Genomic DNA, 27,356 nt, shown 5'->3' with positions numbered 1-27,356 from the left:
ATATATATATATATATATTTGTCAAATCACCATGGTGTAAACCTGAAACATAATGTTGTATGTCAGCTGTATTTCAATTTAAAAAAAGAATGAAAGAAACAGAATTAGTTCAGTGCTATGTATCCGAGGTTAAAATAAAAGGAAAAATAAAATAAAAACACAGGAGACTCTGAGGGGGAAAATTAGAGTAGAAAGGAAGAGAGAGGGGTATCTATTTGGACCCTCCATACATCAACTCAGTAGTTTAGAGGGAACAGGGAGGTGACAGCAGTAGGAAATAATACGTACAGAGATGAAAGCTTCTTAAGCACGGGCCCCTGTTGCTGCCACCACCGTGAATCCCTTTCGTTGATGAATTTGGTTTCAGAGCACAAGTGGGAGTATAAGCATTAGTGTGTGAGTGGTTTAAAAAAGTGAGAGAGAGAAAGAGAGAGGGGGATAAGAAAGAAAGAAGAAAGGAGGGAAGGAGGAAAAAAAGAAAAAGAGAAACAGGGAAAGACCTCAGTACTCTTGACTTCTCCTGATCATTTTTTTAAAAAGATTTTATTTATTTGAGAGAGAGAGAGAGAGTGTGTGAAGGCACACAAGTCAGGGGTGGACAGAGGCAGAGGGAGAAGCAGACTCCCTGCTGAGCAGGGAGCCTGATGCGGGACTCGATCCCAGGACCCTGGGATCATGACCTGAGCCAAAGGCAGACACTTAACTGACTGAGCCACCCAGGTGCTCCTCTCCTGGCCATTTTAGTACAGGGAGCCTACTGGCCCAGTGTGATCTGACCACATTTTTAAGAAGCAGGGGATGGGGGAAGACTGGGTGGGGAGCACTGCTCAGGTTCTCTACAATTGGCATAGCAACATGGGCCTCGTGGACTCATTACTGGGTGCAGGCATACCATTTTTCATCACAAACCCTGGATCCCTTTCTTAGCGCATAGCGGGAAACAGAGTCTCATTTGGTATGAAATAACCTGCCCCAGGCTAGAAAGACATCGATTCCCAGAAAATACACTTCGTTCTGGGTGTTCAGTCTTTTGGTCATGGTTTTGCTTTATTCCTTTTGACCTGGAAGACTTAATTGAAATCAAAACGCCTCCTAACCAGACTGAGACTGCATTTTGAGGTTGTTCTGAGCACAGGCGTTTAGGAATGGGAGCTGGATTAGTTTTCATCAGCTTTTGCTTCTTCCTTCTTAATTTTCCTTTTTCTCCTTCCAGGGTCTATTTTTCATTCATTGCCCAGCCTTTTCAGACTGCTTTCAGTAGGGTCACAAGCATGAAGAAACCCCCCGCCCCCCGAAAGTCTCACGCACGAGGGTGGAACACTCGAGGCTTGGAAACCATAACTATGACCTGTGGTATATCTAACGTGGAGCGATAACTATGACCTGTGGTATATCTAACGTGGAGCGTAAGTCTTCTCATTTCTCTTCTCCAAGGAGGTCTTTAAAGTGTCCAAATGTATCAAATCATGTTTCCTTCAGATCTTCTCAACCATTTTCCTGGAAAGCAATTGCATACCTGATGAATTTTTTTGGATGTTCTTCAAAACCCTTCTTAGCTACCATGTCATCTCTCCTCCCAGGTCCAATGCATTGCATGTCTGCACTTCCTTTCTGCACACATCGGTCATTGCACATACATCGCACAGCATTAAAATGACGTGCGTGCACGACTGTCTCACCCCCTGGATTAGGAGGTTTCTGAGGGCACGACTCTCCTTGAATTCGCTTTGGTAAAAGCTAGCACCTAACACAATATCCAGCATTTGATAAGTTTACTCATGAGTTTTTGCAACATCTTCGCTATTTGCTGAATGGATCGTGGAAGTAACACTTTGATTCATGTGGTCTATTTCAAGTTTTAAGAATGGAGTTCAGGCAGGAGGTGAAAACAGAATGGAGGTAGGGTAGGTGACGGTTATAAAAACAGAACTGCTCTGCATACTGTCTGGGTAAAATCCAAATTGTTCTACATTCCTGTTCTCACCTCTCTTGTCCTCTATGCATCCAAACACTTGTTCAATTTCTTATTTATTTTTAATTTCTGATTTTTTTTAAGAAAAAGACTTAATATTGCTGAGAATTGTACTCTTGTGAAATCCTTGTCGCTCAGCAAAACACTTTACACAATGCCGGTCCAAATATCAAATTTGCTTCCTTTCAGAATCCAATTTTGCAGCAACAGAGCCAAATGGTACAATAAAGCGCTATTAGTTGTTCTCATGATTTGAGCAGTTCAAGATTTGCAAAGTCCTTTTATGTATTATCTTACATTACCCTCATACTAACTCTGTGAAACAGCAGTCGGGACTAGTCTTCCACAACGCACCATATTGTGATGAACGACTCGGCTTCTGACAATGACCACCGTTCATTCACATGATAGGTCTGCCTAGCCACACAGCCAACAAAAGAGTCATTATGAAGATAATACTACAGAGTTCTAGCACACTCTGTGTCCTACAGCAACTCTCTGATATAACTGAGAAGGGTAAAAACCTGGCCCCTCATGCTTGGATCCAGCAACACGCCTGTTAACTCCAAGCAGATAGTCTGAACCAGAGGGAGGTCTCTCTTCCACACCACTCTGCAAGAGGAGAAATGGAAGCACCGTTGCCCTTCTGGTGAAAACTTCCATCACCTTCCTGAGTGGTTCTTTTGTCCAAAGGATTTCACGATATGCTCCTTTGGAAGTCGCCCCCAGTTTTGTAAGTCAGGGTGGCAGAGAAGCGTCCCTGTTGGGTACAAGGTTTTTCCAGCTCCTCTCTCACTGGACCGTGCAGACACGCATCCTACCAAAAATACAGCTCTCAGATGCCAGTCTCAACAGACGTGGGTGCGTTTGCTTGGAGCAGATGCTGAACGCCATGTGGCAGAGGGAGGAAAGACTGGGCTGATCGTGCCACTCGCGTGGTGTTTACTGGGATCTAAACTCCTTCTCAAAACCCTCCACAGTTGGCCTGGGTGCCCTGCTCTTAGCTCCAGTGAGAGTGATCGACAGCTTCCAGCCAACACCCCAGTCACAGACTAAAGTCAATCAGCAGCAGACTGTCCTACATCCAGGACATGCCCTGTAGTTAGGACCCATTCTTTGCGTCCTGGAGAGATGGCAACCACGTCAAGCTTTCGGAGTTACTAGCCACTCAATTACACAATTTTAAAGCATTTCTGAGCACCTACTATGAAACAATCGCCCCAGGATGCACTTGGGGGCTACTGACAAAGTAGGCCATTTTTGTCTCTTCAAAAAAAGATGAACGAAAATAGAACCCATCACTCACTGAATGTCTACTATGTCAACTGTCTACTAGGCATTTTGCGTTCGTCAGCCCAGTTGCTTCTCCCAGCAACACTTTAAAGCTGAGCATCGCTACCCAACTACTAGAGATGAAAAATCTAAGGTTCAGACAGACAAAGAAATTTACCCAAGTTAATACAACTAGTACATTCAAAGCTGGGATTCAACCCGGACCTATCTGGCTCAAAAGCACAGTGGGTTAGACAGAAATGATGTGCATTCTTTGGTGAAGGACATGATAATGGGGTCCAGTTGATGGGCTTCCAAAACCAAGGACTCTCATGTCACATAGACAAAAGGAATCCAACTCTCACTTCAGGATCCATGAGGAAAAAAACCCAAATGGCCAGATAATGGTCCTGCACCAATAAGAAATCGAATAATTTGCAGCCTTGCCGCTGCCCAAACTCAGTGGGATGAGCAGGAGAGAGGCCTGCCCCTCCCCAGGATTTATAGCGACAGGAGCTTTGATGTTTTTCTGTTAAAGGCAACTTGGTCTGAGTCATCTTCATACTCCCCCCACACAGCACCATGCACCAGGCTTTGCAAAAATTAGGTGCTAAATAAATATTTGCAGAAGGAAGGAAGGAATGGAGGAATAGAGAAAGTTATTTATGGAATGGCAAGCAAGAACAGCAGGGGAATAAAGTGTGGGCTCGAAGGGTGGTTTGTCACCCTTTCTTTGAAATCTTCATCGGCAGCCCCAGATCTCAGCACCTTTTCCTCTTCCAAACTGCTCAGAACTTTATTTTAGTGACACCTCGTCCGCTAGCATATGCTAACGTGTTTTTATTAGAGTATTTAACAAATAATAATTAATTGTTACAGAGGACACAAATAATTAGTTACGCTTTTTTGCAGCTCTCTGCCTATATCGCTCTCATTCATATAGAAGGTAAAGAGGGAAGGGAAGCAAGGGAAGCTTGTTTTATTCTGCTCTGTGTTCCCACAAGGGCTCAGGGCAATCCTCCATCTAGAAGCGCTTATCCAACATTGGCTTAACAAGCATGTTTCCTTCTAGAGGGCGCTTTGTAAATCCACCTAAAGGCCAAGTGCCCCACTAGCCACAGCTCGCTTTGGACATCAGAAACAAATCTGCCCCACCTGACCCAGGCATCGATGATGTCAGCTGGCAGACTTTGGAGCCTCCCCTTTAAGGATGTCTTGAACCTGGTAAGGTAACTACAGGAACACGCTCCCTACTCTTCACCCGTATGCCTCAATAGAGCCTCTGTGGGAGGGGCCCACGCTGGAGCCATAGCCTGTTTCCTTTAAGTGAGAGTGAAGCCTGGCTTTGAATGCAACAAGAGTTCCTTGAAGCTTGAAGTGTTCAATTTTACTTCGCCATGCCCCCAGTATAATCCATTGAAAGGGCACTGTCCTTCAGGCCTTTCAGCTGGGCTGACAGCTGCCCGCTGATTAATTGACAGGTTAAAAAGATTGATTCCACATGTCAGAGCTGTAACCCTGCCAGAACAATACAGCTGTCACTTGGGCTGTAAAACAGACGCTTACATTAGCAGTCCTGACAGAGCCACGCACGGACACATGCACCTGCCTTTATGGAGAGCCTAAACACGCTGAGCCATGCTGAGATTAATCATCTTGAAAGCAACATTGGAAGATCAAAGAAATGTTTCCGTGATGGAAATAGTGGCAGCAACGCTGCCTTGGCATATTCTTGGTTTGCAGATGGTGCCCAGTGGGCATGCCAAGAATGGCGCAGGGAACAAGGTGGGGCTTCAACAGTTGTCTGCAGTCACCGCCCGCACCGCTAAGCCCCAGTCCCTTCAATGAGCACGTACAGTTCCCTGCATTCACAGACAAAGCCCCACAACACGCCGAGAATTCCACCTCTCTGCAAGGGTTACGTCTCCTCTGGCCAATCACATGCATATGACCTGGCCGCCATCATGCCAACCTGCTTGTTCAATGGTGATGGAAAACGAACTTCCATGGTGGGTGCCCCCACACACCAAGAGACTGGAACCTCCAGCATAAGCCTGTCACGTGTGGGGAGAGACCCTGGCAGCCTGGAGGCAACTATGCTCCAATCCAAAAACACCTCGGACATCTGAACATAAATGAGCTTTTCCAAAGCCTTTCAAAGCATTTTAATTGCCTGGGAGGAAGCTTCAAAAGAGGAAAAACCCCAACATATGTCTTATAAATTTCAATCTAAATAGCCTGAAATTCTCACTATAATTAGATAATTAGAGTGGTCAGGCTAGGCGACCCCCAGGAAGAATTCATCAGGAGGACGCTGGGTATCTGTGGATTTACAACACTAAACCAGATATCCCATTCTCCCCAGAGCCTGGCTCCTTTTCACCTCTTCTCATCCCCATCCACATCCATTCAAGGATTCCCAGTGTAGGTAAATGAGCTTTCTTCCAGGCGAGCAGCGAGCAGCAACCGTCCACTGGTCAGGTTCACACCCTCACTTGCGTCTGCTTCGGGCACCTAATCTAGAGTATCACTATTTACAAATTTCGCATGCTCTAAATATACCAGAATTTCCATCCTGAAAATGGTGCTTCTGGAACAAGGAAAAGATTCCTGAATAAAGGTTTCCTGAGAATCCTCTGAGTCCCATAGAGTAGCGGTCCCCAAACTTAACTGCATGATTACAATCATCTGGGGGATGTCTAAAAAAAAATCACATACTAGGATCCAAGTAAGGGCTAGTGAATCCGAATTTCCAGCTAGAGGGTCTAGAAACCTGTATTTTTAATCAGCTCCCTAGTTGATTTTCTGCAGAAGAACATACCTACTTTCCAGTAGATGTTACAGATAGAAAGAATATATAAGGAACACCGTTACTCCCTCCGCTTTGCATCAGGGCAGAGAGAAGATGATAAGGAAAGGAGAAAATATGATTTAATCTTCAAATATAACCAGCCAATAACTAAACTGCAATAGGGAGCTAAGTTTGTAACCAATAGAGAAAACGGTATTTGTCATAATAAATACATGATACCAGTTCAAGCCAGTGAACTTCCTACCCGTCGTGAAATAAATTACACGCATTACTTCAAATCCCATCTCATATGTGTAGCCATATCCTGTACAGTTACTCTGAGTAGGGCCCTGTGCCACGTGTTGGGAAAAGAGGAATAGAATCCACTATTTACAGAACACATACAAAGCAGATGCTACTCCGTTCTGCTATTGATCTTTCTAAGTGATACATGAGTAATACAGATGATACTATCGGGATGAGTTGTCTATCACTGGCATCCCGGCAGAAGGAAATGGGAACGCCACCTCCATCCCCAATTAACACTGACTGCATGCCAATCACAGCCCTGGTGCCCCAAGACAATAAACTGTCTCACTTAAATACACCTGCCCTGAGCATCCGTAACTAAGAGGGGAGCAGAACATAGATAAGTTGGATGTGGAAGAAAAATGGCTCTTGCGGTGGCAAACAAGGTCAGACACCAGCCCTGGCTCTCAGCCACCATTTTGACCAGCACTGGTTTCTCATGAGCCCAAGTGCAGTCTGAGGAAATCTCTTTGGGTTCCTTCCCTTGGACATCTTTGTGGGGTCTCTGCCCCCGGTGCCCCCTCATGGTCATGGAACTGTAGAACGTCTCCCCTGTCACCTGGTGCCTGAAGATCCTCACAACAGGATTGTCCAAACACTGCTCAAGTCCTCGGACATGGGGAATTCGCTTACCTCAGCAAGGCAGCCCAGTCTTCTACCTGTTCTTAACTTAGACTCAGATGTGTACTGGCTCACATTCCCAGGAATGCAAGGCTTTGCCTCAGGGAAGAGAGAACACGAGTCAAATTATAATTTTTAATTTCAGAAGCCAATGTCTAAACCATAAGACAAAGATTTAAAGGAATATGAGATTAGTCCAACCCAGGTTACCCCCACCAAAAATAATTATAATAATCAGTATTATTATTATTGTATTTTCTTATACTGAGACAAATAAGACAGTGAATCCAAAAGAAAAGAAACTGCAGATGCAGAAGAGTCTCTGAAGAGGGAATCCTACCTGGGCCAGTCCTGGGGAATGATGACAGACCTTCCAGAATACAGAAAGAACAGAAAGCCATCTGCCCCCACTTCCACCTTCATGCCCCCCAACTTCCTATGATGGACCCAAAGGACTCAACAAGATCCCCAAGGTTTCACCAACTCCTCCTGATGAAGGGAAAAGGGTGGGGGCAGTGGGTGCCTGTGGACCCGCTCAGGCCTCATAGTTTCCCGGGCTGGAAGCAGTGGGGGGGTCTCCATCCAGCCACAGTAACATGATTGTGGCGGGGGGGCCAAGAATCATGATAGGACTTCATGGCGGAGAGAAGGAAGACACTGCAGAGAGCTGCCTGGACCAAAGACCAAAAGCCAGATGGGGAGGAGGATATCTCAACAGATGCTGCCGTGGACAGTTGATGCCAATCCAGGCAGGGGCTCCTCAGTCCCAGTCTAGCCTCTGCTCTCGCAAGCTCTCCGCCATTTCCGCACCTCCCAGGGGAAGGCGGGTGTGCAAGAAACTTCCAACGGACTGAGATTCAATCTCTTCAGCCGAGCAATGCGGTATCATGATAGAATGGCTTTGTCATGGTGAAGGTTAACTCAGACTGAGTTTCTGGTGTACAAATTTGTATCTGCTACAGCTTTGGGGAACGTGTTTGTCCCACTACGATAAAATGTCTCCTTTACTTCCACCCTCCCCACCCTTGGAGGTTCAACGCATAGTGCAGCATCGGTGCCGGTCCCCAAAGTGCTTGTTATCCAGCCTCGACAAGTACCATGCTGAAAGAGTTTACAGAATGTTCGGACCACCGGACGTTGCCTCGACAGTGAGCACGTGACCCGTGGATACGTCTTGTTCAACACAGTACAGACCAGTCAGATGTTCTCGAACTTGCGGGCTGAGTTGCATGTGATGGGGGCATCATGCTAGCCATGAACAATAGGACAATGAACCCACGAGAAGAGAAAACTGGCCCTTTACCATGAATGATTTGGGGATTGAGAGGCCCTGTCTTACATAGCGCTGCTGGAAGGACCCAGAGAGAGTGACTCAGCACCTCTTACCCCACCCACCCCCACCCTTTCCACATCAAGCTAACCCGCCCCAGTCCCTTTCCTTATCTCAAACCGGAGGAGGTGAGCCCCCCACCCTCCGGCCATTGAGTTCAAGCCGCTCCCCAGGAACCTGGGGCGGGGGGCCCTACTGCCAGAAGACTCCTGCTTCTTCCCTGCTTTCTGCAGTCCCCGGGCCTGGAGTTCCTCTCTGGGAAGGTTCCAATCCTGGCTGGGTGGCCCCAGAGAAATGTGATTTGGGTCTCAACAGGCTTTGCCACAGGTCTCTTCAAAGCTTTTATGGCGAGATTCAATACAGATATACAGATCAATTATCTTAAAAGCAGCAAGTAGGCCCATCAAATATTTCTGCTTTAAACAGGTTTATTTCCATCTGCACTTACTCTGCCATGTAAACTCTGTTGCTGGCAGTTAATCTTATGTAATGCAGCATAAGAGGGCTTATTTACTTTCTAATGACATCAATTGGCCATAAATATTAGACATCCAAGGTTCGTTGAAGCTGTGGGGACAGTTTTCCATTCTTACTTGACATTTGACTATTTGCAGAGCTTTCTCTTCTGTTTGTTCTTGTGTGACTCACTTATCGGCTGTCATAGGCCCATGTTCGATTTATTTAAATTGAATGAATAAGTACATTAGGCAAGGCTGTCAGGAGGAGAGAGAATGGGAACTTATTGGGATGAGTGATAAGTCAACATGCCGCAATAGAGATTCTGAGCAGAGCTGCACAAATCAAAATGCTAAATGGAGGCGAGGAGACAGCCCAGGGCGACCCAAGGCAGGTGCGTGGGAACGACTGGGCCCCTGTGCTCTGAGGACGGGAGATCGTTGCATCGGAGATTATCGTGGGCCTCGCCAGGGGGGTGGGAAAATTCTCCCAGCAGACTGGACACTGAATCGAAAGATGATTTTCAACCTCTCAAAATGTGTAGTAGCTGCTATCTGGATAGGTGTGAGTTGAATATTCAATTAATCCTCGTAACAGCACCTACATCTTGTCCCCACCTTATAGACGAGGATCCTGAGATGCGGAGGCCCTGCAACGTGCCTGAGACCCCAGAGCCCTAGACCCTGCTGCACCCCGGCCCGACACCCCCACCCCTTGCCCCCCATCTGCTCCGCCCCCTGCCCCGGGAAAACAGAACCCTCCTGCAGTCCATTCGGCCAGTGCAGCTCCAAATCCAGGGTAGGGCATTTGTTCTCATTAAGGGTTCTCCCTCACACAGATTCACCAACCTAGTGAATTCACAGAATTCACAGAAACTTAGTCAATTCACAGAAAGGTCAGAGGCCCTTTAACTTGAAAGCTACTGGATGTTTGCCTATAGTGGGGCCCTTCCCCTCACCGCCACCCACCCCAATTTTCATTACAGAACTCCCTGTCCTATGGAAACCTCAACTCCTAAGGCAGTATTATCCCTCAGCGGACTCTTGGCCTCAGCAAACACTTGTTTGGGATGTTCGAACGCAATTCAGTATAAAATTCCTTTCAACAAGTGTTTGTCGGCTACCCGCTAGGTGTCCGGGATTATGTCTTCTAAACTGCCTCATTCCCTCCTGGTTGTGAGAAAGCACACGGCTACATTGGAGAACGCACCAATAAATGCAGGCCTCTAGGTTTCTCTGAACTCCTCTTTAGAAAGGAGCAGTGGCAATTTGGGGGATGGATAATAGCACAGTCTCTCATAGGAGACGGTGTATTTCCTTTTTATTCATTCATTCATCCTTCTTTCCTTCGTAGTGTCCACAGGTTCCCTGCTAGGCATTGGGAATTCAATGGTGAGGAAAAATAGCCAAGGTCCACAAGCTAGTAAGAGAGACAGGCATGAACCCAGTCATGACTCTAGTAAACAGATAGTGACAAACCCCTCCTGTGCTGTGGAAGCATGTGAGTAAGGAGGGGTGGGGGAGGGAGGACAGCAATTGGGTGTATTTCTCCCTTTAGCTGAGAAGCAATAAACTATATGAAGAACTGAGTGGTGTTTCCTCTATGAAGAGAGGGACAAGGAGCTTGTGCAAGGGCCCTGAGGTAGCCCGAACATGGCCAGGGAATGGGGACAGTGGTATAAGAGGAGGCTGGCAAGCTGAGCAGGGGCTGCAGTGCCAAGGGCCTTCTCTGCTCGTTAGTCATTTGTCCTTCATCTTAAGTTCAGTGGGAATCCACGGAAGAGTTTAAGGCAGGACTGCAGTGCCGATGTCATCAGATTTTCATTTTGAATAAAAGAAATCACTCGGGCTGCAGTGTGGGCAACGAACAAAGGGAAGCCAGAGAGGATTTGTGAAGACCAGGGAGAAGGGTTGCAGACCCGCTGAGTTGAGGATGATGGTGGCTGAGTCTTGGGCAGTGAGAGTGAGGACGGAGAGCATCCGATGGGCTCAAGAGCTCGTTAGTAGGTAGCATGGTTAGAACTTGGTGATGAGCTGGGTAGGGCCGAGGCAAAGGCACCCCTCAACTCTTACTCAGTGGGGTCCTTCCTTAAATAGGCACTAGGAAGCTCCCAAGACCTTTGGTGAAGTGTTCAAACAATGCAGTTCTATTGCTCTGAATGTAAGCCCTGCAAAGGCTGGCATCTCCGTCTTTTGTTAGCCATCGAAGAGAGTGCCTGGCTCACAGCAGGTACTCAATAAAAAATCCTCAGTCTCAGCTACTTGTGCTCCTCTCTGCTCTGCCCAGACCTCTGCAGCTGACGGAAGCTCCTTGGGTATAGCGACAATCTGAAAACACTTCCTGTAAAATTCCCTGTCTCGAAATGTTTATGAATGCTTCCAGTGGCCCCGTGGAAATGCTCCCTTGTCTGAGGTGCAGGAGGAGCACGCCCCCCCCCCCCCCCCCCCCCGCCTAGTTACTTCTCAGGGCTGCTACGTGGCCCACAGGGACCTCCTTTCTCTGGGGAATATTACACACCCCGAGCCATGGCTGACTGGTGAGGGGCGGGCCCAATACAGTTCCGTCTTCCAAGAATCTGAAGTTTGGGAGAGAGACCTAAAAACCAAAAACAGTTGAAATTCAATCCCTTCAATAGTAGCAGTTTGGATAGAAGTCCCTTGAAGTCATCTTGCTGGTGCTCCAGACTGGTTGTTCAAGTGTTCCTTCAATGGTAAGATAGTCTATTGATTTCCAAGAAATCAAGTTTTCGGTTTAAACTAGTGAAATGTTGGTTTGTTTGTCCCCGGAGTCAGGACGCGAAAATTTGAAATGCAGAGCGACGTTCAGTGAGCAGAGTCTGGAAGACTCACCCAGAAGTCCCCGCCACTCTTTCTTCCTGCTTCTTCCAACCGGCTATCCCCTTGACTTTTGCTGTTTTGCGGACGTTTTGCAAGATTTCTGTTTCTTCCCCAGTCAGTGTGAGTTATAGAGGGCCTGTCTTGCCGTAGCTGGAGATGCTGCAAACAGAAGGATTTCTAGAGGGTTGTCGTGGGCCGGCTTTGGGAAGCACTGAGCTCAGGCTGCAGTTTGCTGGGTTCATGTCGAGAGAAGGAACTTGTATTGTCCAAATGCTGGATTGCCCTAACAACAGAGTGATAGCTTGAGCCCCGGCAATGCTTTGGTCCGGCCAGGTTTGCCTCCTTTGGCACCCCTCCCCCCCCCCCCCCCCCAGCATTTAAGTTTTATCAGCTTATTAACACAAGTCTCATTTTCTCCCTGAGAAACCAGCAGTCACGTGAGAGCCTTGGTACCAGATGTAGACAAGGAGGCTGGAATTAGTTCCAGGAGCCACGGGCTGACAGTCATCATCGTGTGCGAGGATTATTTTAGGAGGAGACACAGCCAAATATTTATCAGCTAATAATTCCTGGGGCTGGTAGGCTCCCCTCGTCAGAAGGAGAGCTGTCATCCTGGAGATGTGGCGTTGATGGCTGCGCTTCTAGACTCTGACCCCAGGGCAGACAGCAGCAGCACCGCCCGGCTCAGGACCACGCGGCTGCTGCAGGGAAGTGCCCACGTTGGTCAGCCTGTGCACGGGTCAAATGCATGACACCCAGCACCTCACAGGCATGAGCTGGCGAGGGAGAAGGGGAATGTGAGAGAAGAAATTATGCTGGACAAATCAGCTCAGAGGAGACTGAATACAGGTGATTATGGGGTCCCCCAAAGCCAGTCCTCAATGGGCCAGGCCTAGAAACTTCTTGGTAGACTGGAAAAGGGATGCAAAATTGCACCCCAGGAAGAACCAACTGGGGAAGGAGTGAGCCCTGTGAGCATGTGCTTGCCTGTCCGTTCCCAGTTAAAGCAGTGTGGTAGACGTCGTATAAGATAGAAAGCTCTGCTCCATGTCCTGATGGGTGAGCAGAACAGGGCCTCGGGTGGAAGGCGGAATCTGTAAGTCTGTGGACAGTAGGTGGTAAGAGATCTTTATCTTCTCTCCCTTCTTCCCACCAGACCCTCAGACTCCCCTTCCCCATGCTACAGATCCCTGGTTTCCACCTTGATGGGTGAATAAGCTGGTGACATTAGCTGGCTGGCAAGTCCACCAAAGCCAGGAATTCCTCCATCCCTTCCTCACAGAGGGAGCTGGAGACAGGAAGCAAAGGAATCCACGTGTCTTGGGCAGCCCTCCCTGCACCACCTGGAAATGCTGGCGCCTCCCCAAAGGGCTGCCTTTCCAAGAGCCAAGGAAATCCCAAAAGCTGTGGCTTCAGGCCGCAAACAAGGCAGGGGATCTGGCTCTCCTCCCTCTGCCACCCGGCTGAAATGCCCACCCGTGGCCTTGGAGCTCCCAAAGCCAAGAAGTGACCCCGAGCTTCTCCCCGGAGCCCTCCCTCTCCCGCCTCCTCCCGGCAGAAAGGCCCCACTGACAAGGGGCTCTTTCCTCTCACCCCCTGGAGGCAGTCAGGCCGTGCAAGGACGCGCACCCCACCCAGGGAGGCTCAGGATCGGAGCCAGTCTAGTGCAGACAATCTTGGGAGACAGATGGCCAGGCGGATGGGCCGGCAGAGAGAGGCCCCTGCTCCTTGTCAAGATGACACTCAAAAGTACATCCCCGCCATCGCAGGTTGTCAGTGGTGTGTCAGCGCGAGATGCCGTGTGTGTGTTTGGACACTCTGCGAGTTTGGAAGGCTGAGCTTTTTCCCACTTCCATAGCAACGACAAAATTCCAGCCCCAGACGCAAGTCTCTGCGTTAGTGTCAGACGACGGGGGGGAGTGGCAGGCAGAGAGGGTGTCACTCCTAGCAGAGAGCAGTGCTGGAGTGGCAAGGGTGGGCAGGAGGCAGGTTTCTGGATGTCTGTGGGGAGACCGTGTGTGGGCACAAAGTGACAGAAGGCAGCAGCTAATGGCTGAGCTAACGGGAAATGCAATCTGTCGGCTCGAGCAATCTGGGAGTAGGGCTTTCCTGAGCACTGGCCCATTCCAAGACCCCTGAGGGTCCTCTGGGTGTTCATAGAAAATCCCTGTTGGTTTCAACTTTGTGAAGAGCAACGGAGTAATGGAAATGGAGGTCTTGTGGCTACCGGAATGGAATTAAAAATAAGGGGAAAATGTGAGATCCTTCAAGGACAGTAAGAAGACGTAGATCACAAAATACACGTGCCCCTCTTTGACGGAGGAAGCTCGATATATCCAGACTCTGAAAATAGGCTCATCTGCACGTGATTGGCTGAAGCTTTGTGCATCCAGAGAAAGAGGGTTGGAGGCAAAGGCCCCTTCACTCTTTCTTCTCCTATCTTGCTTTCTCTGGTCAATCACTAAGTCACTGAGTCTTTCCATTCTAGATCAGGGAGCCTGTTCCCAGGCTGAGCTCTGCTGACAACTAGGTATGGATCTGAAGTAAGTCACTGTCTTCGTCCCCAGGTTTTGGTTTCCTCTGTAAAATGAAGAGCCCTGAGATGGGGAAGGGATCACTTGCTGCATGAACTTGACCGTGGGGATGGTGGCAGGGATCTTCTTTGATCAACGAAAGATCTGCCTGCCCATAGTTCTTATGTAGGCTGAGGTATCACCCCCCAAAGACGTTAATGACCGAGGGCCCAGAAACTATGGATGCATTACCTTATGTGACAACAGGGACTTTGACGATACGTTTAACTTAAGGATCTTCAGATGGGGAGACTCTCCCGAATAATCTGGGTAGACCCAATGTAAACACAAAGATGCTTAAAAGTGAAAAGAGGAGGCAGGAGGGCTAGAGTCGGAGATGCGGTGGTGGAAGCTGAGTCTGGTGTGATGTCACTGCTGGCACCACAGGTCCGGGAATGCACGCAGCCCCCAGAAACTAGGAAAAGCAGCTCCCTGGAGTTTCTGGAAGTAACGCAGCCCTGACAACACCTAGACTTTAACTCCGTGAAATGCATTTTGGATGTCTAACCTCTGGAACTGTGAGATGATAAATTTGTGTTGTGTTAAGCCATTAAGTGTATAGCTGTTATAGTAGCAGCAGAAACTAATACAGTCCTCTGCAACATAATCCCTCCTGAAAACCTTGCACTTGGGCCTGTCGTAAGTGCTGTGGGAGAAGGAAGGGGCAAAGCCAGGTGGAGTTCTTTGTGTCCCTCCAGAGCTCCAAGCAATGGGTTTGGCACAGAAGAGTCATTCAATCAGGACTTGTTGCCTTGATTCAATTCGACTGTGAATGAAGAAAACAGTTGGGTGGCCTGGTGCTCAACCTTTTGAGCAAATGTGAGAGTGAATCCAGGGTGAGAGGTCAGCTGGTGGGGAACTCCCACTTCCTTTATGTATTAATTGTGGGGCAGTGGGAGGCTGTTCTCCACCTTGCTGTTCATGTGCCATTAGCATCCACGAGACAAAATTGTAAACCTGTGTGCATGAAAGAATACTACCGAGAAAGTGAAAAGATAACCTAAATAGTGGGAGAAATATTTACAAATCATAACTCTAATAACCAGAATACACGAAGAGCTCCTACAACTGAACAATGACAGCTCAATCAAAAAAAGGGCAAAAGACCTGAATAGATGTTTCTCCAAAGGAGATATGAAAAGGACCAATAAGCACATGAAAAGATGCTGACCATCGTTAGTCATTGGAGAAATGAAAATCAAAACTCGAACAAGATACCATTACATACCCACTAGGATGACTAATTTTTAAAAGGAAATGTAACAAGTGTTGATGAAACTGTGGAGAAACTGACACCCCCCACATTGCTGGTGAGAATGTAAAATGATGCAGGTGCTATGGAAAAATGGGCTGGCGAGTCCTCAAAACATCAACCGTACAATTACTATATGACCCAGGAATTCCACTTTTAGGTCTATATCCAAAAGAATCGAAAACAAGGACTCAAACAGATACCTATATGCCAATGTTCAGTGCAGCACTAGTCACGATAGTCAAACAATGGAAACATCTTTTGTGTCCGTCAACAGATAAATGGGTAAACAAAATGTGGTCTGTCCAGACCATGGAACATTATGCAGCCATAAAAAGAACGAAGTGTGATCCATACTACCACATTTATGAATCTTGAAGACATTGTGGTAAATGAAAGAAGCCAGACAGAAAAGGACAAATATTGTCTGAGTCCACTTCTATGAAATATCTAGAAGAGACAAATTTACAGAAAGTAGATTACGGCTTACCAGAGGCTGAGAAGAGGAGGGAAGAGGGAGTTGCTGCTTCATGGGTACAGACTTTCACTTTGGGGTGATGAAAAAATTTTGGAGGAGCGCCTGGATGGATTGGTAGGTTAAACATCCGACTCTTGATTTTGGCTCACGATCTCAGCGTTGTGAGATCAAGCATTAGGGTCCATGCTCAGCGGGGAGTCTGTTTGAGATTCTCTGTCTCCCTCTCCCTCTGCACCTCCCCTTTCTAAATAAATAAAATAAATAAACAAATAAATAAATAAATTAAATAAATAAACAAATAAATAAATAAATCAAATTCTAGAAATCTGTAAAAAAAACAGATCTAGAAATAGCTGCTGGTGGTGATTGTACAATATTGCAGATGTAATTAATACCACTGAATTTCCAAAATGGTTAAAAGGCAGGTTTTACGATATATGTATCATATATATTATCTATCTCAGAAAACCTGCCATTTGAATTGTAAATAATATTAAAAATTAATAAGGAAAAATACACTGAGTTTGGGAGCAGAAGTAAGGGAATCGTGGGACGGGAAGAGCCTAAGATGCTCCCAGACAGCGGGAGCATGGAAGGCCATGGGTGGCTCCGTGGTGCTGAAATCCCATCATAAGGGAGCCCGAGAGCCGTGCTGAGAGTTCGGGCTGCTAGGGAGTGCAGTGTATCTCACTGCTGTTATTCTTGTTGTCGTTGCTCTTATTTGAGTGTGGAGAATGGATTGATTTGCAGAGAAACCACATGCATAGAGCTCAAGGGGAGACCGTTGCAAGACTACAAACAAGAAGCCAAAAGTCCGGGTGTAGGGCAGAGGCCATGAGGCTGCAGGGGAGGAGAAGGCGAGACGGGGAATAGAAGAGGAGGGTGAGGAAGAGCAAGAAGTTGCAGATGGCTCCCCGAGAATCTCTCTGCTGCCTTTTCCCCGCCTGAATAGATCTGTGGCTCAGCGAGATGAGGGGGGGGAGCTCAAACAATGTAAACAGCCCGTAACTCTGACACATCACCCTTGAGTCACATAATTTAGGTTTTAATTTTTTTTTTTTTTTAAACCCTGCATACAGTTTGATCAGTTTGGGGTTGGTGCAGTCCTTTTGTTTTCTGACTCACTTTCTTTCTGAGTTTCTAGCTCCTTCAGGCCACTCCATCCCACGGGGTCACTTGTTGGTACAGAGCATTCTTCCCAGTTCAGCTGTGGCTCCGAGAACCTCTCCTTTTCCTTCGGCCTTCTGTTCCGCGGCTCGCAGACCTCCCGTTTCTGGCTTCCCAAAGAGAAGCATAAGCCCCGCCAGGTCAGGGAAAAGTATGTAGATGGTTGTAAATTAATTTCCACGGTTTTATCATTACTAATCTTGTCTGGGTTCATGATTAGAGGCTAACGACATGTTAATTAGTCACTGTAATTAGCAAGTGTCAAAGAGCTTCCGGGGGCTCTGTGGCACAGAGATGGGGTTGCCTTGGATAGCAGGGTCATTCACGCCCGGCCCACTGTCTGTTGAAATATACCTTGATTCAGCCCATTATCCAACCCAAGACATACTGGGTGTGTCTTATGGGTTCACCCTCTTTTTAGGGTAAACAAGGCTTCCTCGTATTTATTATATATAAATGGATTATATTATATATAATAGAGATATCAAATGATATCATGGTCAATGAATGAAATAGTGGAATATAATATAATGCAGAGGGCAGAACTGCAGGGAGTCCAGAGAAGCAGGAAGAATGAATCCACATCTCACCCCCGCTAAGGCCTGCTGTGTGACCTTACGCAAGTCACCTCACCCGCCAGGCCCCTGTTTGCCAGCCCCGGAGGCGGGAGAGAGGGTTCTTCTAGGATGTGTGTTTTTGTTGTCATTTGAGCCATCATATCCCACAGACCTGGGAGTGAACATCTTCGTTACCTAGTACAGCCCCAGTTTAGAGCAATTTTATACCTTATAATGAGGCTAATTCACGAAATACACAAGTAGATGTGACTTCATTTTTATTCCCCTGCAAGACTTTTTCTTCCCGATTCATATCTAAGACACGAAACCAAACTTGTCAAGTTTTGTGTCCTGTTTTGTTTGCTTAGGGAAATAAATCAGCAGACCAGTATATTTGGATCCCCCTTGATAAGCCAGGAGAAGGGCCTAGGCAAACTCCAGGTCTGGTGATCCGATTAGCCCCAGGGACACCCCCTTCACATAGATGCTGCTTCTGCAGTGAAGCCACCCCCCCACCCACCCGGGTGAGTCCGGGGATCAACTCTCCTACAGTCCGAAATCAAGTACTGCAGAAGAACCTAGAAAAATCTAGACAGACTGGCAGTCCAATTATTCATATAAGGTTAAAATTGGCTCTGCTTCTGAGTTATGTCTGTCCCTTCGGTCTTTTTTAGTCACATTCTAATTATACAAGCAGGCAGGGCCCAACTCTTAATGGTGGCCAGGGGAGAAAACATCCTTCTTGCTCACTGAGAGAGTTTCCCAACCCTTGCTGCCTCCCTCGTGGCCCTCATCCATCCTAGATCGCTGCCCTGAAAAGGAGAAAGCCCACTGATGATCACCACATGCCCAGAGCCACTTGGACAACAAGAGATACCTTCCTCGCTGGGGTGAAGCCAATCCTTTACTTTGGGGTCTTTTCCTAATCAGCGCGTCGTGGGAGGACAATGCCAGGAACATTGGCGCTGGGTCTCCATCACCCTGTCTGTCCTCTCTGCCTTCATCCATCACACGGCCTGACAGTAATTGCTTGCTAAGTGACACTGCCTTTTTCTCCTCTACCATGAATCTACCAATATCTGAGAGTCAGGCGTGTTTAACTCTAGTAGTGAGAATCAGGTTTCCAGCACACTTACGGGGCCGGGGTGACCAGTTCACCCAATCAAGCCGATTCTCACCTTCATCTAGTCCACTCTGGCCTCTTGGCCAATCAGATCCCCTCCATCAGTCCCCAGGTCCTCAAACGCAGAAGGCCTTTCCTGGCTTAATCGTTCGGTTCCAACCTCAATATCAGGCTAGTGCAGCGGGATTACATTCTAAGCTCCAGGTTGCTGCCGATTTTCCTGACCCAGCAATTTCCTTCCACATGCCTTTTCCTAAGATTATAAACCAACTCGATCTTTTCATTTGCTATATCTTCTTATTCTATCCTTCCGAACAGGAATGTAACAAAGTCTCTTTGTATCTTGTGACATTTTTGCCTTGAATTCAAATATATCAGAGACCAAGGTTTCCTTTTTTTTTATATTTGCCCAGAACATCTTCTTCCATCTATCCTTTCATTTTCATCCCTCTTGTATCATTTAACCATGTTGACATATTACTGATCTTTCATAACCCGATCTGAGAGTGTGTCCTTTTTTAAAAAAAACTGTGGCAAAATACACATAACATGAAATTTACCATCTTAACCATTTTTTAAAAGATGTTATTTATTTTAGAGAGAGAGAGAGAGAGTGGGGAGAGGGGCGGAGAGGGAAAGATTCTCAAGCAGACTCCGTGTCGATCATGGAGCCCAACGTGGGGCTCGATCCCATGACCCTGAGACCAGGACCTGAGCCAAAACCAAGAGTTAGATGCCTAACCGACTGAGCCACCCAGGCGCCCCCCAATCTTAACCATTCTTAAGTGTGACTTTCAGTGGCACTAAGTACATTCACATTGCTGTACAACTATCATAACTATCCAACCTCAGAACTTTTCTATCATCCCAAACTGAATCTTCACACACATTAAACAATAACTCTGTTCCCCCTTATCCCAGACCTGGGAACTATTGCTCTGCTTTCTGGCTCTATGAATTTGCTTATTCTAGGTACCTCATATAAATGGATTCATACCATAGTTTTCTTTCCGTGCCTGGTTTATCCCACTTAGTATATCGTCTATAACCCATGTTACAGCTTGGGTCAGAATTTCTTTGCTTTTTAAGGTTGAATAATATTTCATTATATGGATAGAGCACATTCTGTGGATCTATTCGTCTACCATGGACCCTTGGGTTACTTCCACCTTTCAACTATTGTGGTTCATGCTGCTGTGCACATGGGCAAATAAATATCTCTACAAGTTTCTGCTCTCAGTTTTTCTGGATATATCCTCAGAAGTGCTGTTGCTGAATCCTTTGGTAATTTGATTTTTAATCGTCTGAGGAATTGCCCTGTGTTTTCCACAGCAGCTGCACCATTTTACATGCCCGTGAACAATGCACAAGGGCTCCCGTTTCTCCACATCCTCGCCAACACCTGTCATTTTCTGTTTTCATAGTAGTAGCCATCCTCCTAAGTGTGAGAAGGTAAAGGAGTCATGTTTTATTTATTTATTTATTTATTTATTTATTTATTTATTTAAAGATTTTATTTATTTATTTGACAGAGATAGAGACAGCCAGCAAGAGAGGGAACACAAGCAGGGGGAGTGGGAGAGGAAGAAGCAGGCTCATAGTGGAGGAGACTGATGTGGGGCTCGATCCCGGAATGCCGGGATCACGCCCTGAGCCGAAGGCAGACGCTTTAACCGCTGTGCCACCCAGGCACCCCAGGAGTCGTGTTTTATTTAACTCATTTAGCTTTATTATAAGCAGTGTTGAATAATAATAATTTATTCTTCCAATTTGTTCTAACTTTTTTTTTCTTATAATGTTTTATTCTTTTTCTCCCTCCTTTCCAGCTTTCCATTAGATAAGCTTTCTGGGACTTCTATTAAATAGGCACTGATAAGGGCACCTGGGTGGTTCAGTCGGTTGAATGTCAGCTCAAATTATGATGTCAGAGTTGTGAGATTGAGCCCTGCATCAGGCTCCGCACTCAGCAGGGAATCTGCTGGAGATCCTCTCTCTCCCTCTTCCCCTCCCCTCACTCACTTGCTCTTTCTTTCTCTAAAATAAATAAATCAATCTTTAAAAATAAATAAATAAGCACTGATATTTCTAATTCTCTTCTTCATATTTCTTAAAATTGGGGGGAGGACTTGTCCATCTTATTTTACACTGTTATTGTTATTTTATTCTATATATTTTGTTCTTTATTTCAATAATATATTTGCCATGCCTAATTATTTTCACTTGACTATGATTTTTTTTGCTGCATTCTGCTAATGTTTTCTTTATCTTGCTGGGTGTTTACTTTGCTTAGTCTTTGTTAATCTCTTCTAGTCATTCTACTGATATGTGTAATTCAGTTTTCTTTCTTTTTTATTGGTGTCTCTCAGGTGTTTCATTAATTTTAACCTGCACATTCGTTCTCTTACTTCTGGGGATTTCAGCTACTTTGCCTGGTAATGTGTATTGGTGAAGGGCCATGGGTAAAGCTTTAATGTGTTTTCACTCAGAGAAGTTTAAAAGAAGAAATGAACCCAAGGTACAGATTCCTAGGGCACTACAGAACCACCGCTGACTCCCCTTGGCTGCCACTTCCCCTGTTCCGTCAGCTCACCCTTACTTCCATCAGCCCCTCACCCCATCAGTGCTTTGGCGCTGCCCCTGAGAGGACTCCAGACTGTGGCTCTCCATTTATTGCGGTTGCACCAGTGATGGCTGTCCCGGATGTTGCATGTGAGATAGGTAGGTCTCTCTTCCCCACCCCAGGCTTCGCTCACCACCCCACCACAAAACATGCACGCATGCGCACATGCACGCACATGCACGCACACCGGTTCACCGCAGCCTTCCATATCCCTCGGACTTGTGAACCTGTGCCTAGCTCTCAAGAGATCGTTAGTTCCTCTGATTCATACTTTACTGTCAAATGCTAGCTTGCTATCTTGATAGGAATGCCCAGTGGCTTCTTGAGCCGGAAGGCTACTTACCATTAACTGAAAAATGGTCACATTCTTGAACACTTGATGTCCCTAAATGGAAAACTTCAGAGCTTTTGCAACCCAATTTGTTTCTTTTGCTTTAAAAAAAATTTGTGCAGCTTGGATGCTAATCATAGGAATGTCAAAACACAAAACACAGACACTCCTGTGTACTCAAATGTGAGCAGGTCCCAAATGCCAGGCTGTGTCCATTTTTTTTTTTCATTTGCATAGTACGCTCCTGGGAGAACTCACACCGACCTTGCAAAATAAGCAAACAGAAAATATCGCCCTCCTCTTACCTGACAGCAGACTGTGGCCAGGAGAAATGCAGAGACTGTGCGAGAGCTGGACAGGCACACCAGTTGGTGCTCTTTCTGTCTCGGTTTCCATTTCCTGGGGACGCTATTCAAAGAGGCATGTTTTAGCTTAGGAAGTTAATTTATTGGTGTCAAGTATGTGGCAGGAGCCTGATAAGGGCACACAGGTGCGCCCCACCTGCCCCATAGCATAGATCTACACCAAGAAAGAATTATGAACACCACCACAAAACTCTGAGTTTTACAAATGCCATAGTGATTACCATCTCATTAAATATTTCTCCAGCCGGCAGGAGATGGATGTTACACAGTCAGATGGATCAGATGGTGGAGCAAGGAGGCATGACAGGTTTGTTGAGGGAGGAGGGCTCTCCCCCCCTTCCAGTAAATCACGACTCCATTATTGTAATTGTTCCAGTCAAAACCTCTGAGCCATCCTTGACGCCCCGCTTTCTGCTATGCCCCAGTACAGTCCATCAGCAAATGTTGCTATTCTACCTTCAACCAATGTCCAGCATCTGACTCACCGCCTCTACCCAGCCAATCTGGAGCGAGTCATAGCACTTCTCTTGATTTTGTCATAGGTTCTTTTCTGCATTATCCCACCTATTATCCACGTACTGGCTGGAGGAATCATTTTAAACCAAAGTCTGTTTGGCTAAAAACTCTTCAGTGGCTCCTCATCTCACTCAGGGTAAGAAGCCAAGTTCCTAACCCTAGAATATGAAGCCCTACTGGCCTGCCCACCTTCCACTCCGTTCTCTAATCTGTCCACTGCTCTCCCTCTCAACTACTCCACTGTGGACACGATCCCTCTGCTCTCATATATACACACTCCCACCCAGGGCTCTCACCTGTCCAACCTGCTGGAAACAATCTTTACCAGATATCCATGTGGCGTGCTCTCACTGCCTTAGGAAGGAGCCTGCTCAAACATCACCTTATTAGATAGGCCTTCCATGGCTGCCCTAAAACGTTGGCAATACCTCTGAATCTCCATTTTCTTTTTTTATATAATAATATTTTTTATTATATTATGTTAGTCACCATACAGTGCATCCCTGGTTTCTGATGTAAAGTTCGATGATTCATTAGTTGCGTATAACACCCAGTGCACCATGCAATACGTGCCCTCCTTACTACCCATCACCAGCCTATCCCATTCCCCCACTCCCCTCCCCTCTGAAGCCCTCAGTTTGTTTCTCAGAGTCCATAGTCTCTCATGCTTCATTCCCCCTTTGATTACCCCCCCTTCCTTTATCCCTTTCTTCCCCTACCGATCTTCCTAGTTCTTATGTTCCATAGATGAGAGAAATCATATGATAATTGTCTTTCTCTGCTTGACTTATTTCACTTAGCATTATCTCCTCCAGTGCCGTTAAGAAGATGTGGTCCATATATACAATGGAATATTACTCAGCTATCAAAAAGAACGATTTCTCAACATTTGCTGCAACATGGACAGCACTGAATCTCCATTTTCTAAGAAAGAAACCAAGATGGCAAGGGAGAAAATAATTTTATATAATAATTATCCACTGTATTGGTGTATAATGCTTGACAAATCACGAGACAGTGTTCAAATGCATTATTCCATTTAATATGCACACAAGCTAAGTAAGATAGGGAGATATAATTGCACTCATTTTATAAATGAAAAGGCTCAAAGAGAATAACTAATTTGGCTCGCCTGCAGACAATTGGTCAGAGCACAAATTCAGGACTCCAACCTCAGCTGTGAGAGAGATGTTAAGTGCATCGTTCCTTCCACCACACATAGCTGTGCTTCCATTCAACTCAAGTTGGAGACAAGATATTCTGCCTAAATATATTCTAAAGTAGTCTTGGACGATGCAGTGTAGATGGACCATGAGCTGGAAGCCTGCAGAATTGAGATGCAAACGGCATGTTAGTGTCCAAGCAGCTTGCCAGAGGGACTTCCCATCAGATAAGGCTGGTCACAAGGTTGATCTCTCCTTCCTTTGACAGTCAGCCCCTCCACCCTGCAGAAGGAGACTTGGTGGATGTAAAGAAAGGCTGGAGCACCACTCAACAGCCCTACAAAACCAACATCACCAAAAGATTCAGTTAAATCTATAGAAGAACAATTTTGGAGGGGTTCGGGGACAGATTGGTCCCACTGTATTCCAGTGCCAAGCTGGCCTGTGATGAATGCCACCCCTATTGGTTGTTCACTGTGTGACCAATCAGACAAGCTGTCTGATTCCTCTGAGCCTCAGTTTGCTCAGCTGTAAAATGGGGTATTATTTTACCTAACTCTGAAGTCATTATGATGCTTACATAGACAGATGTGAAACATCGGGCCTAGACCACAGATGTTGCTCAAGAAGTGATCATTTCCTCGCTTACTTCTGATGGCCGAAAGAAACAAAGAGAGGGGAGCTGACAGAACCTTGGATTCTTATCTTCCAACTTGTTCACTGAGACACCCAATTCTTATCCCTGTAGACCAGTGGCTGGCCTGCGATGTGGCCATCGTCTGGGTCTATTGAATCAAATCGGTAGGAATACTGTCTGCCTCTCTGTATAGTTGTTTCTCTGTAGGCATCTTGACAAATCAACAAGTAGCCCCCAGGGAAGGAAACGAGGTGGTCTTCACTGAGGGTGGATTGCAGAACTCAATCAACAGGCAAGCTACTGTGTCTGTCACATTCACAGCATGGCAAATAAAAGAGCTGCAGGCTGGAATCCAGAGTCCCGGGTCCCTCTAGGTATGCTGCTTGAATACCTCGTGCCTCAGTTTCCTCATCTGCACAAAAGGACGAATACAGTCTCCCTCCAGAGATAGTGTGTGTGAAGTTATTGAAATACAGCATGCAGGCCAGATGCTGACCCTGCTACGAAGGCTGGGTTTGGTTCCAGGGTGCCTATTGTATGTCATGAGTCCTCATCCTCCCCTTCACTAGCTCTACCCCCTGCATGACTTTGGGTGGCTGCTTAGAAAGCTTTGGAGTTCTGGCAAGGGGCTCCGAAGCCTGCCAGGAGGGAAGGAGAGGATAGGCAGCCAGAGAGCCTCACCTTTCCAATAAGCCGCTAGATAGAGTCAATTTATAGGTCAATAAACATGGGCAGATTGAGAATGAAATGCCCAACTGCCCCGCTGGAGAAGACTTAGGCTGATTCCACATCCGGCAATTTACCAAGGAGGAGGGCGGGGCCTGCGGGAAGGGGGCAGGCACAGCAGGTGCGGAGGACCCTGAGCTGAATCTCTACTCCCCACCCCGCTCTGTTTACCTTCCTCAGGAAGTGCCTGGCTCTGCTAGACCAAACTCCTCTAGTCAGTGGGAGGGGAAACTGAGGCAGGGAATCCAAACCAAAATGACCCTGCAGAGCAGGGATTTGAGTTCCTCACCACAAAACCCACCCCAGAAGAATGCAGTCCCCCATGCATGCCCTCACCTGAAAACAGAGCAGAACGTGGGACCCTGGGCCCCACGCCCTCAGAGCCGTCTCCAGGACAGGGAGAGCAAGAGCTTGGTCCTTGCTCAGAGATGGATGCGGAGTAGACAGCAGACGCCCCACTTCCAGAAGGTGTGCCCTCGACAGGAAGACCCATTCTTTGAAGACACTGCGGGCCGCAGCAGCTATGCTGTCACCAACACACACTTACAAAACAAGAGTTCACCATTCAAGCAAGGGTTGGGCGAAGCTAAAACCCCTATCACTGTTCAGTGTTTTTCCCTCACCGGGACTGAACCTATGCTCTTCCCTCTTGTAGTTCCTTCAAATGGAGAACTCCCATGGTGCAGTTAGGATGACTTTTTTGAAAAAGTGGATTTTGAAGCAATCTGCAGTCAAAAGCAGGTGCTTCAAAAGTGGCAGAACCACTCCCTTGCCCCGCACCTGCCTCCTCCCGTTCAGGGCCCGGGACCCATTTAGGCTTGGCTGCTACTGCGTGGGGGGAGTGGGGGCTGCCCTCCCTGTCTCGAAACTTCTGCCACATGCCTGCTGCCCGGACCCCGCAGGGCAGGACCTGGGAGTTGCCAGAGCCAAGCAGGGGCACGCTCTACCCCTGCCTGTCCGCTGCTCGCGCTGGCAGTGCTGAGGCCTTGCACCAGAATCGGGATGCGACATGTCCACCTGACTGTGGTGCGGGGGGACACCGGCGTGTCAGGACGCGGGCAGCTGATAAACAGGTCATTTGTTCCCTTTTAGTGGAGGAGGGGAACAGAGTGTAACAGCCCCCCCCCCCCAAAAAAAGCACAAGCCAGCAAGAAAGACTTTCTTCAAAACCTTCTTAGCTTTCAACCCATCAATTCAGCATAATGTCAAATCCGGTGGAAAAAAGAAGTTGGGGGAGGGGAAAAGAGTCTCTCTCCTGAAAGCTGATGCTGCCATTGGCCCCTTTCTGCAGAGCAGCCTTAAACTCTCGGAGGGTTTCTGTGATCACGCTTCTATGTGTGTGGCACTGTTCAGCCCAGCGGATGAGCTCAGGAAGGAGCCGGTCACACGGTCACACGGTCATCACAGCTTCATGGCTTGCTTGGCTGGCTCTTGTCCCCTGCTGCCCACACACTCTGCGGGGGGCACCACAGAGTTGCTGAATGATAGGGAGAGAAGCTGGTTTGTCTTCTCAACGCCCACTTTAAGCAATAGTGAGGGACACACTTTAATCTTGCTCTCTTCCAGAAGATACTGTCCAAAACGTCTTTGCCTTCTTTGTCATCTGTCTTCTATCTACAAAGAGGGGTCAGCCTCCTTCCCAGCCTATGGGCAGAAAAGATGTATTTACCCCCAAAGGCACCCAATTTTACAAAAGGGGAGAATAGATAGCTACCTGCAGGGTCTGGTACTTTCAGAGGTCCCCGAAAGCTGGCCATGGGACGCCCCACTGACCTGACCACCATCTCCCTCAACCACAGACTAAGTGTGAAATGCCGCCATGAAAAGCTCCTCCTTTTGTTCTGGGCTCCGGTCAGCTCCAAATACCCAAGATAGACAATACTGCCTGGGAGTTTAAGAGAGGAGGCATAGGAGACTTTCCTTGAGATGAAATTTTGGTAGAAATAAAGAAAGCACACCTGAAAAGAAAGGAACTCCCCTGTGGGCCACAGACCTAGGCAGGTGCTTTGTGCAAAGGAAAACCCTCACCAGCCTCACAGTGCTGCCCCCTGGAGAGCTGGAGGGGCTCTGGGGATGGAGATACCTTCAAAGAAGACTCCTCTTTCTGCTTACCATGAAGACGATTCTGGGAGGTGGGAGGGCCAGGGTCAGAGAGGGAGAGGCGTGACCACAATTTGCCAGAAGAATGCACTCACACAGCTCAGGCCTGGGGGGCCACCCCCTGGCGCCCCCTAGTTCCCCTGGCAGGATGGGTGGACTT

The sequence above is a fragment of the Ursus maritimus genome, unplaced genomic scaffold (assembly GCF_017311325.1).
Source record: "Ursus maritimus isolate PB19 unplaced genomic scaffold, ASM1731132v1 scaffold_28, whole genome shotgun sequence".
NCBI lineage: Eukaryota > Metazoa > Chordata > Mammalia > Carnivora > Ursidae > Ursus > Ursus maritimus.
Note: the sequence above shows the minus strand (reverse complement) of the source record.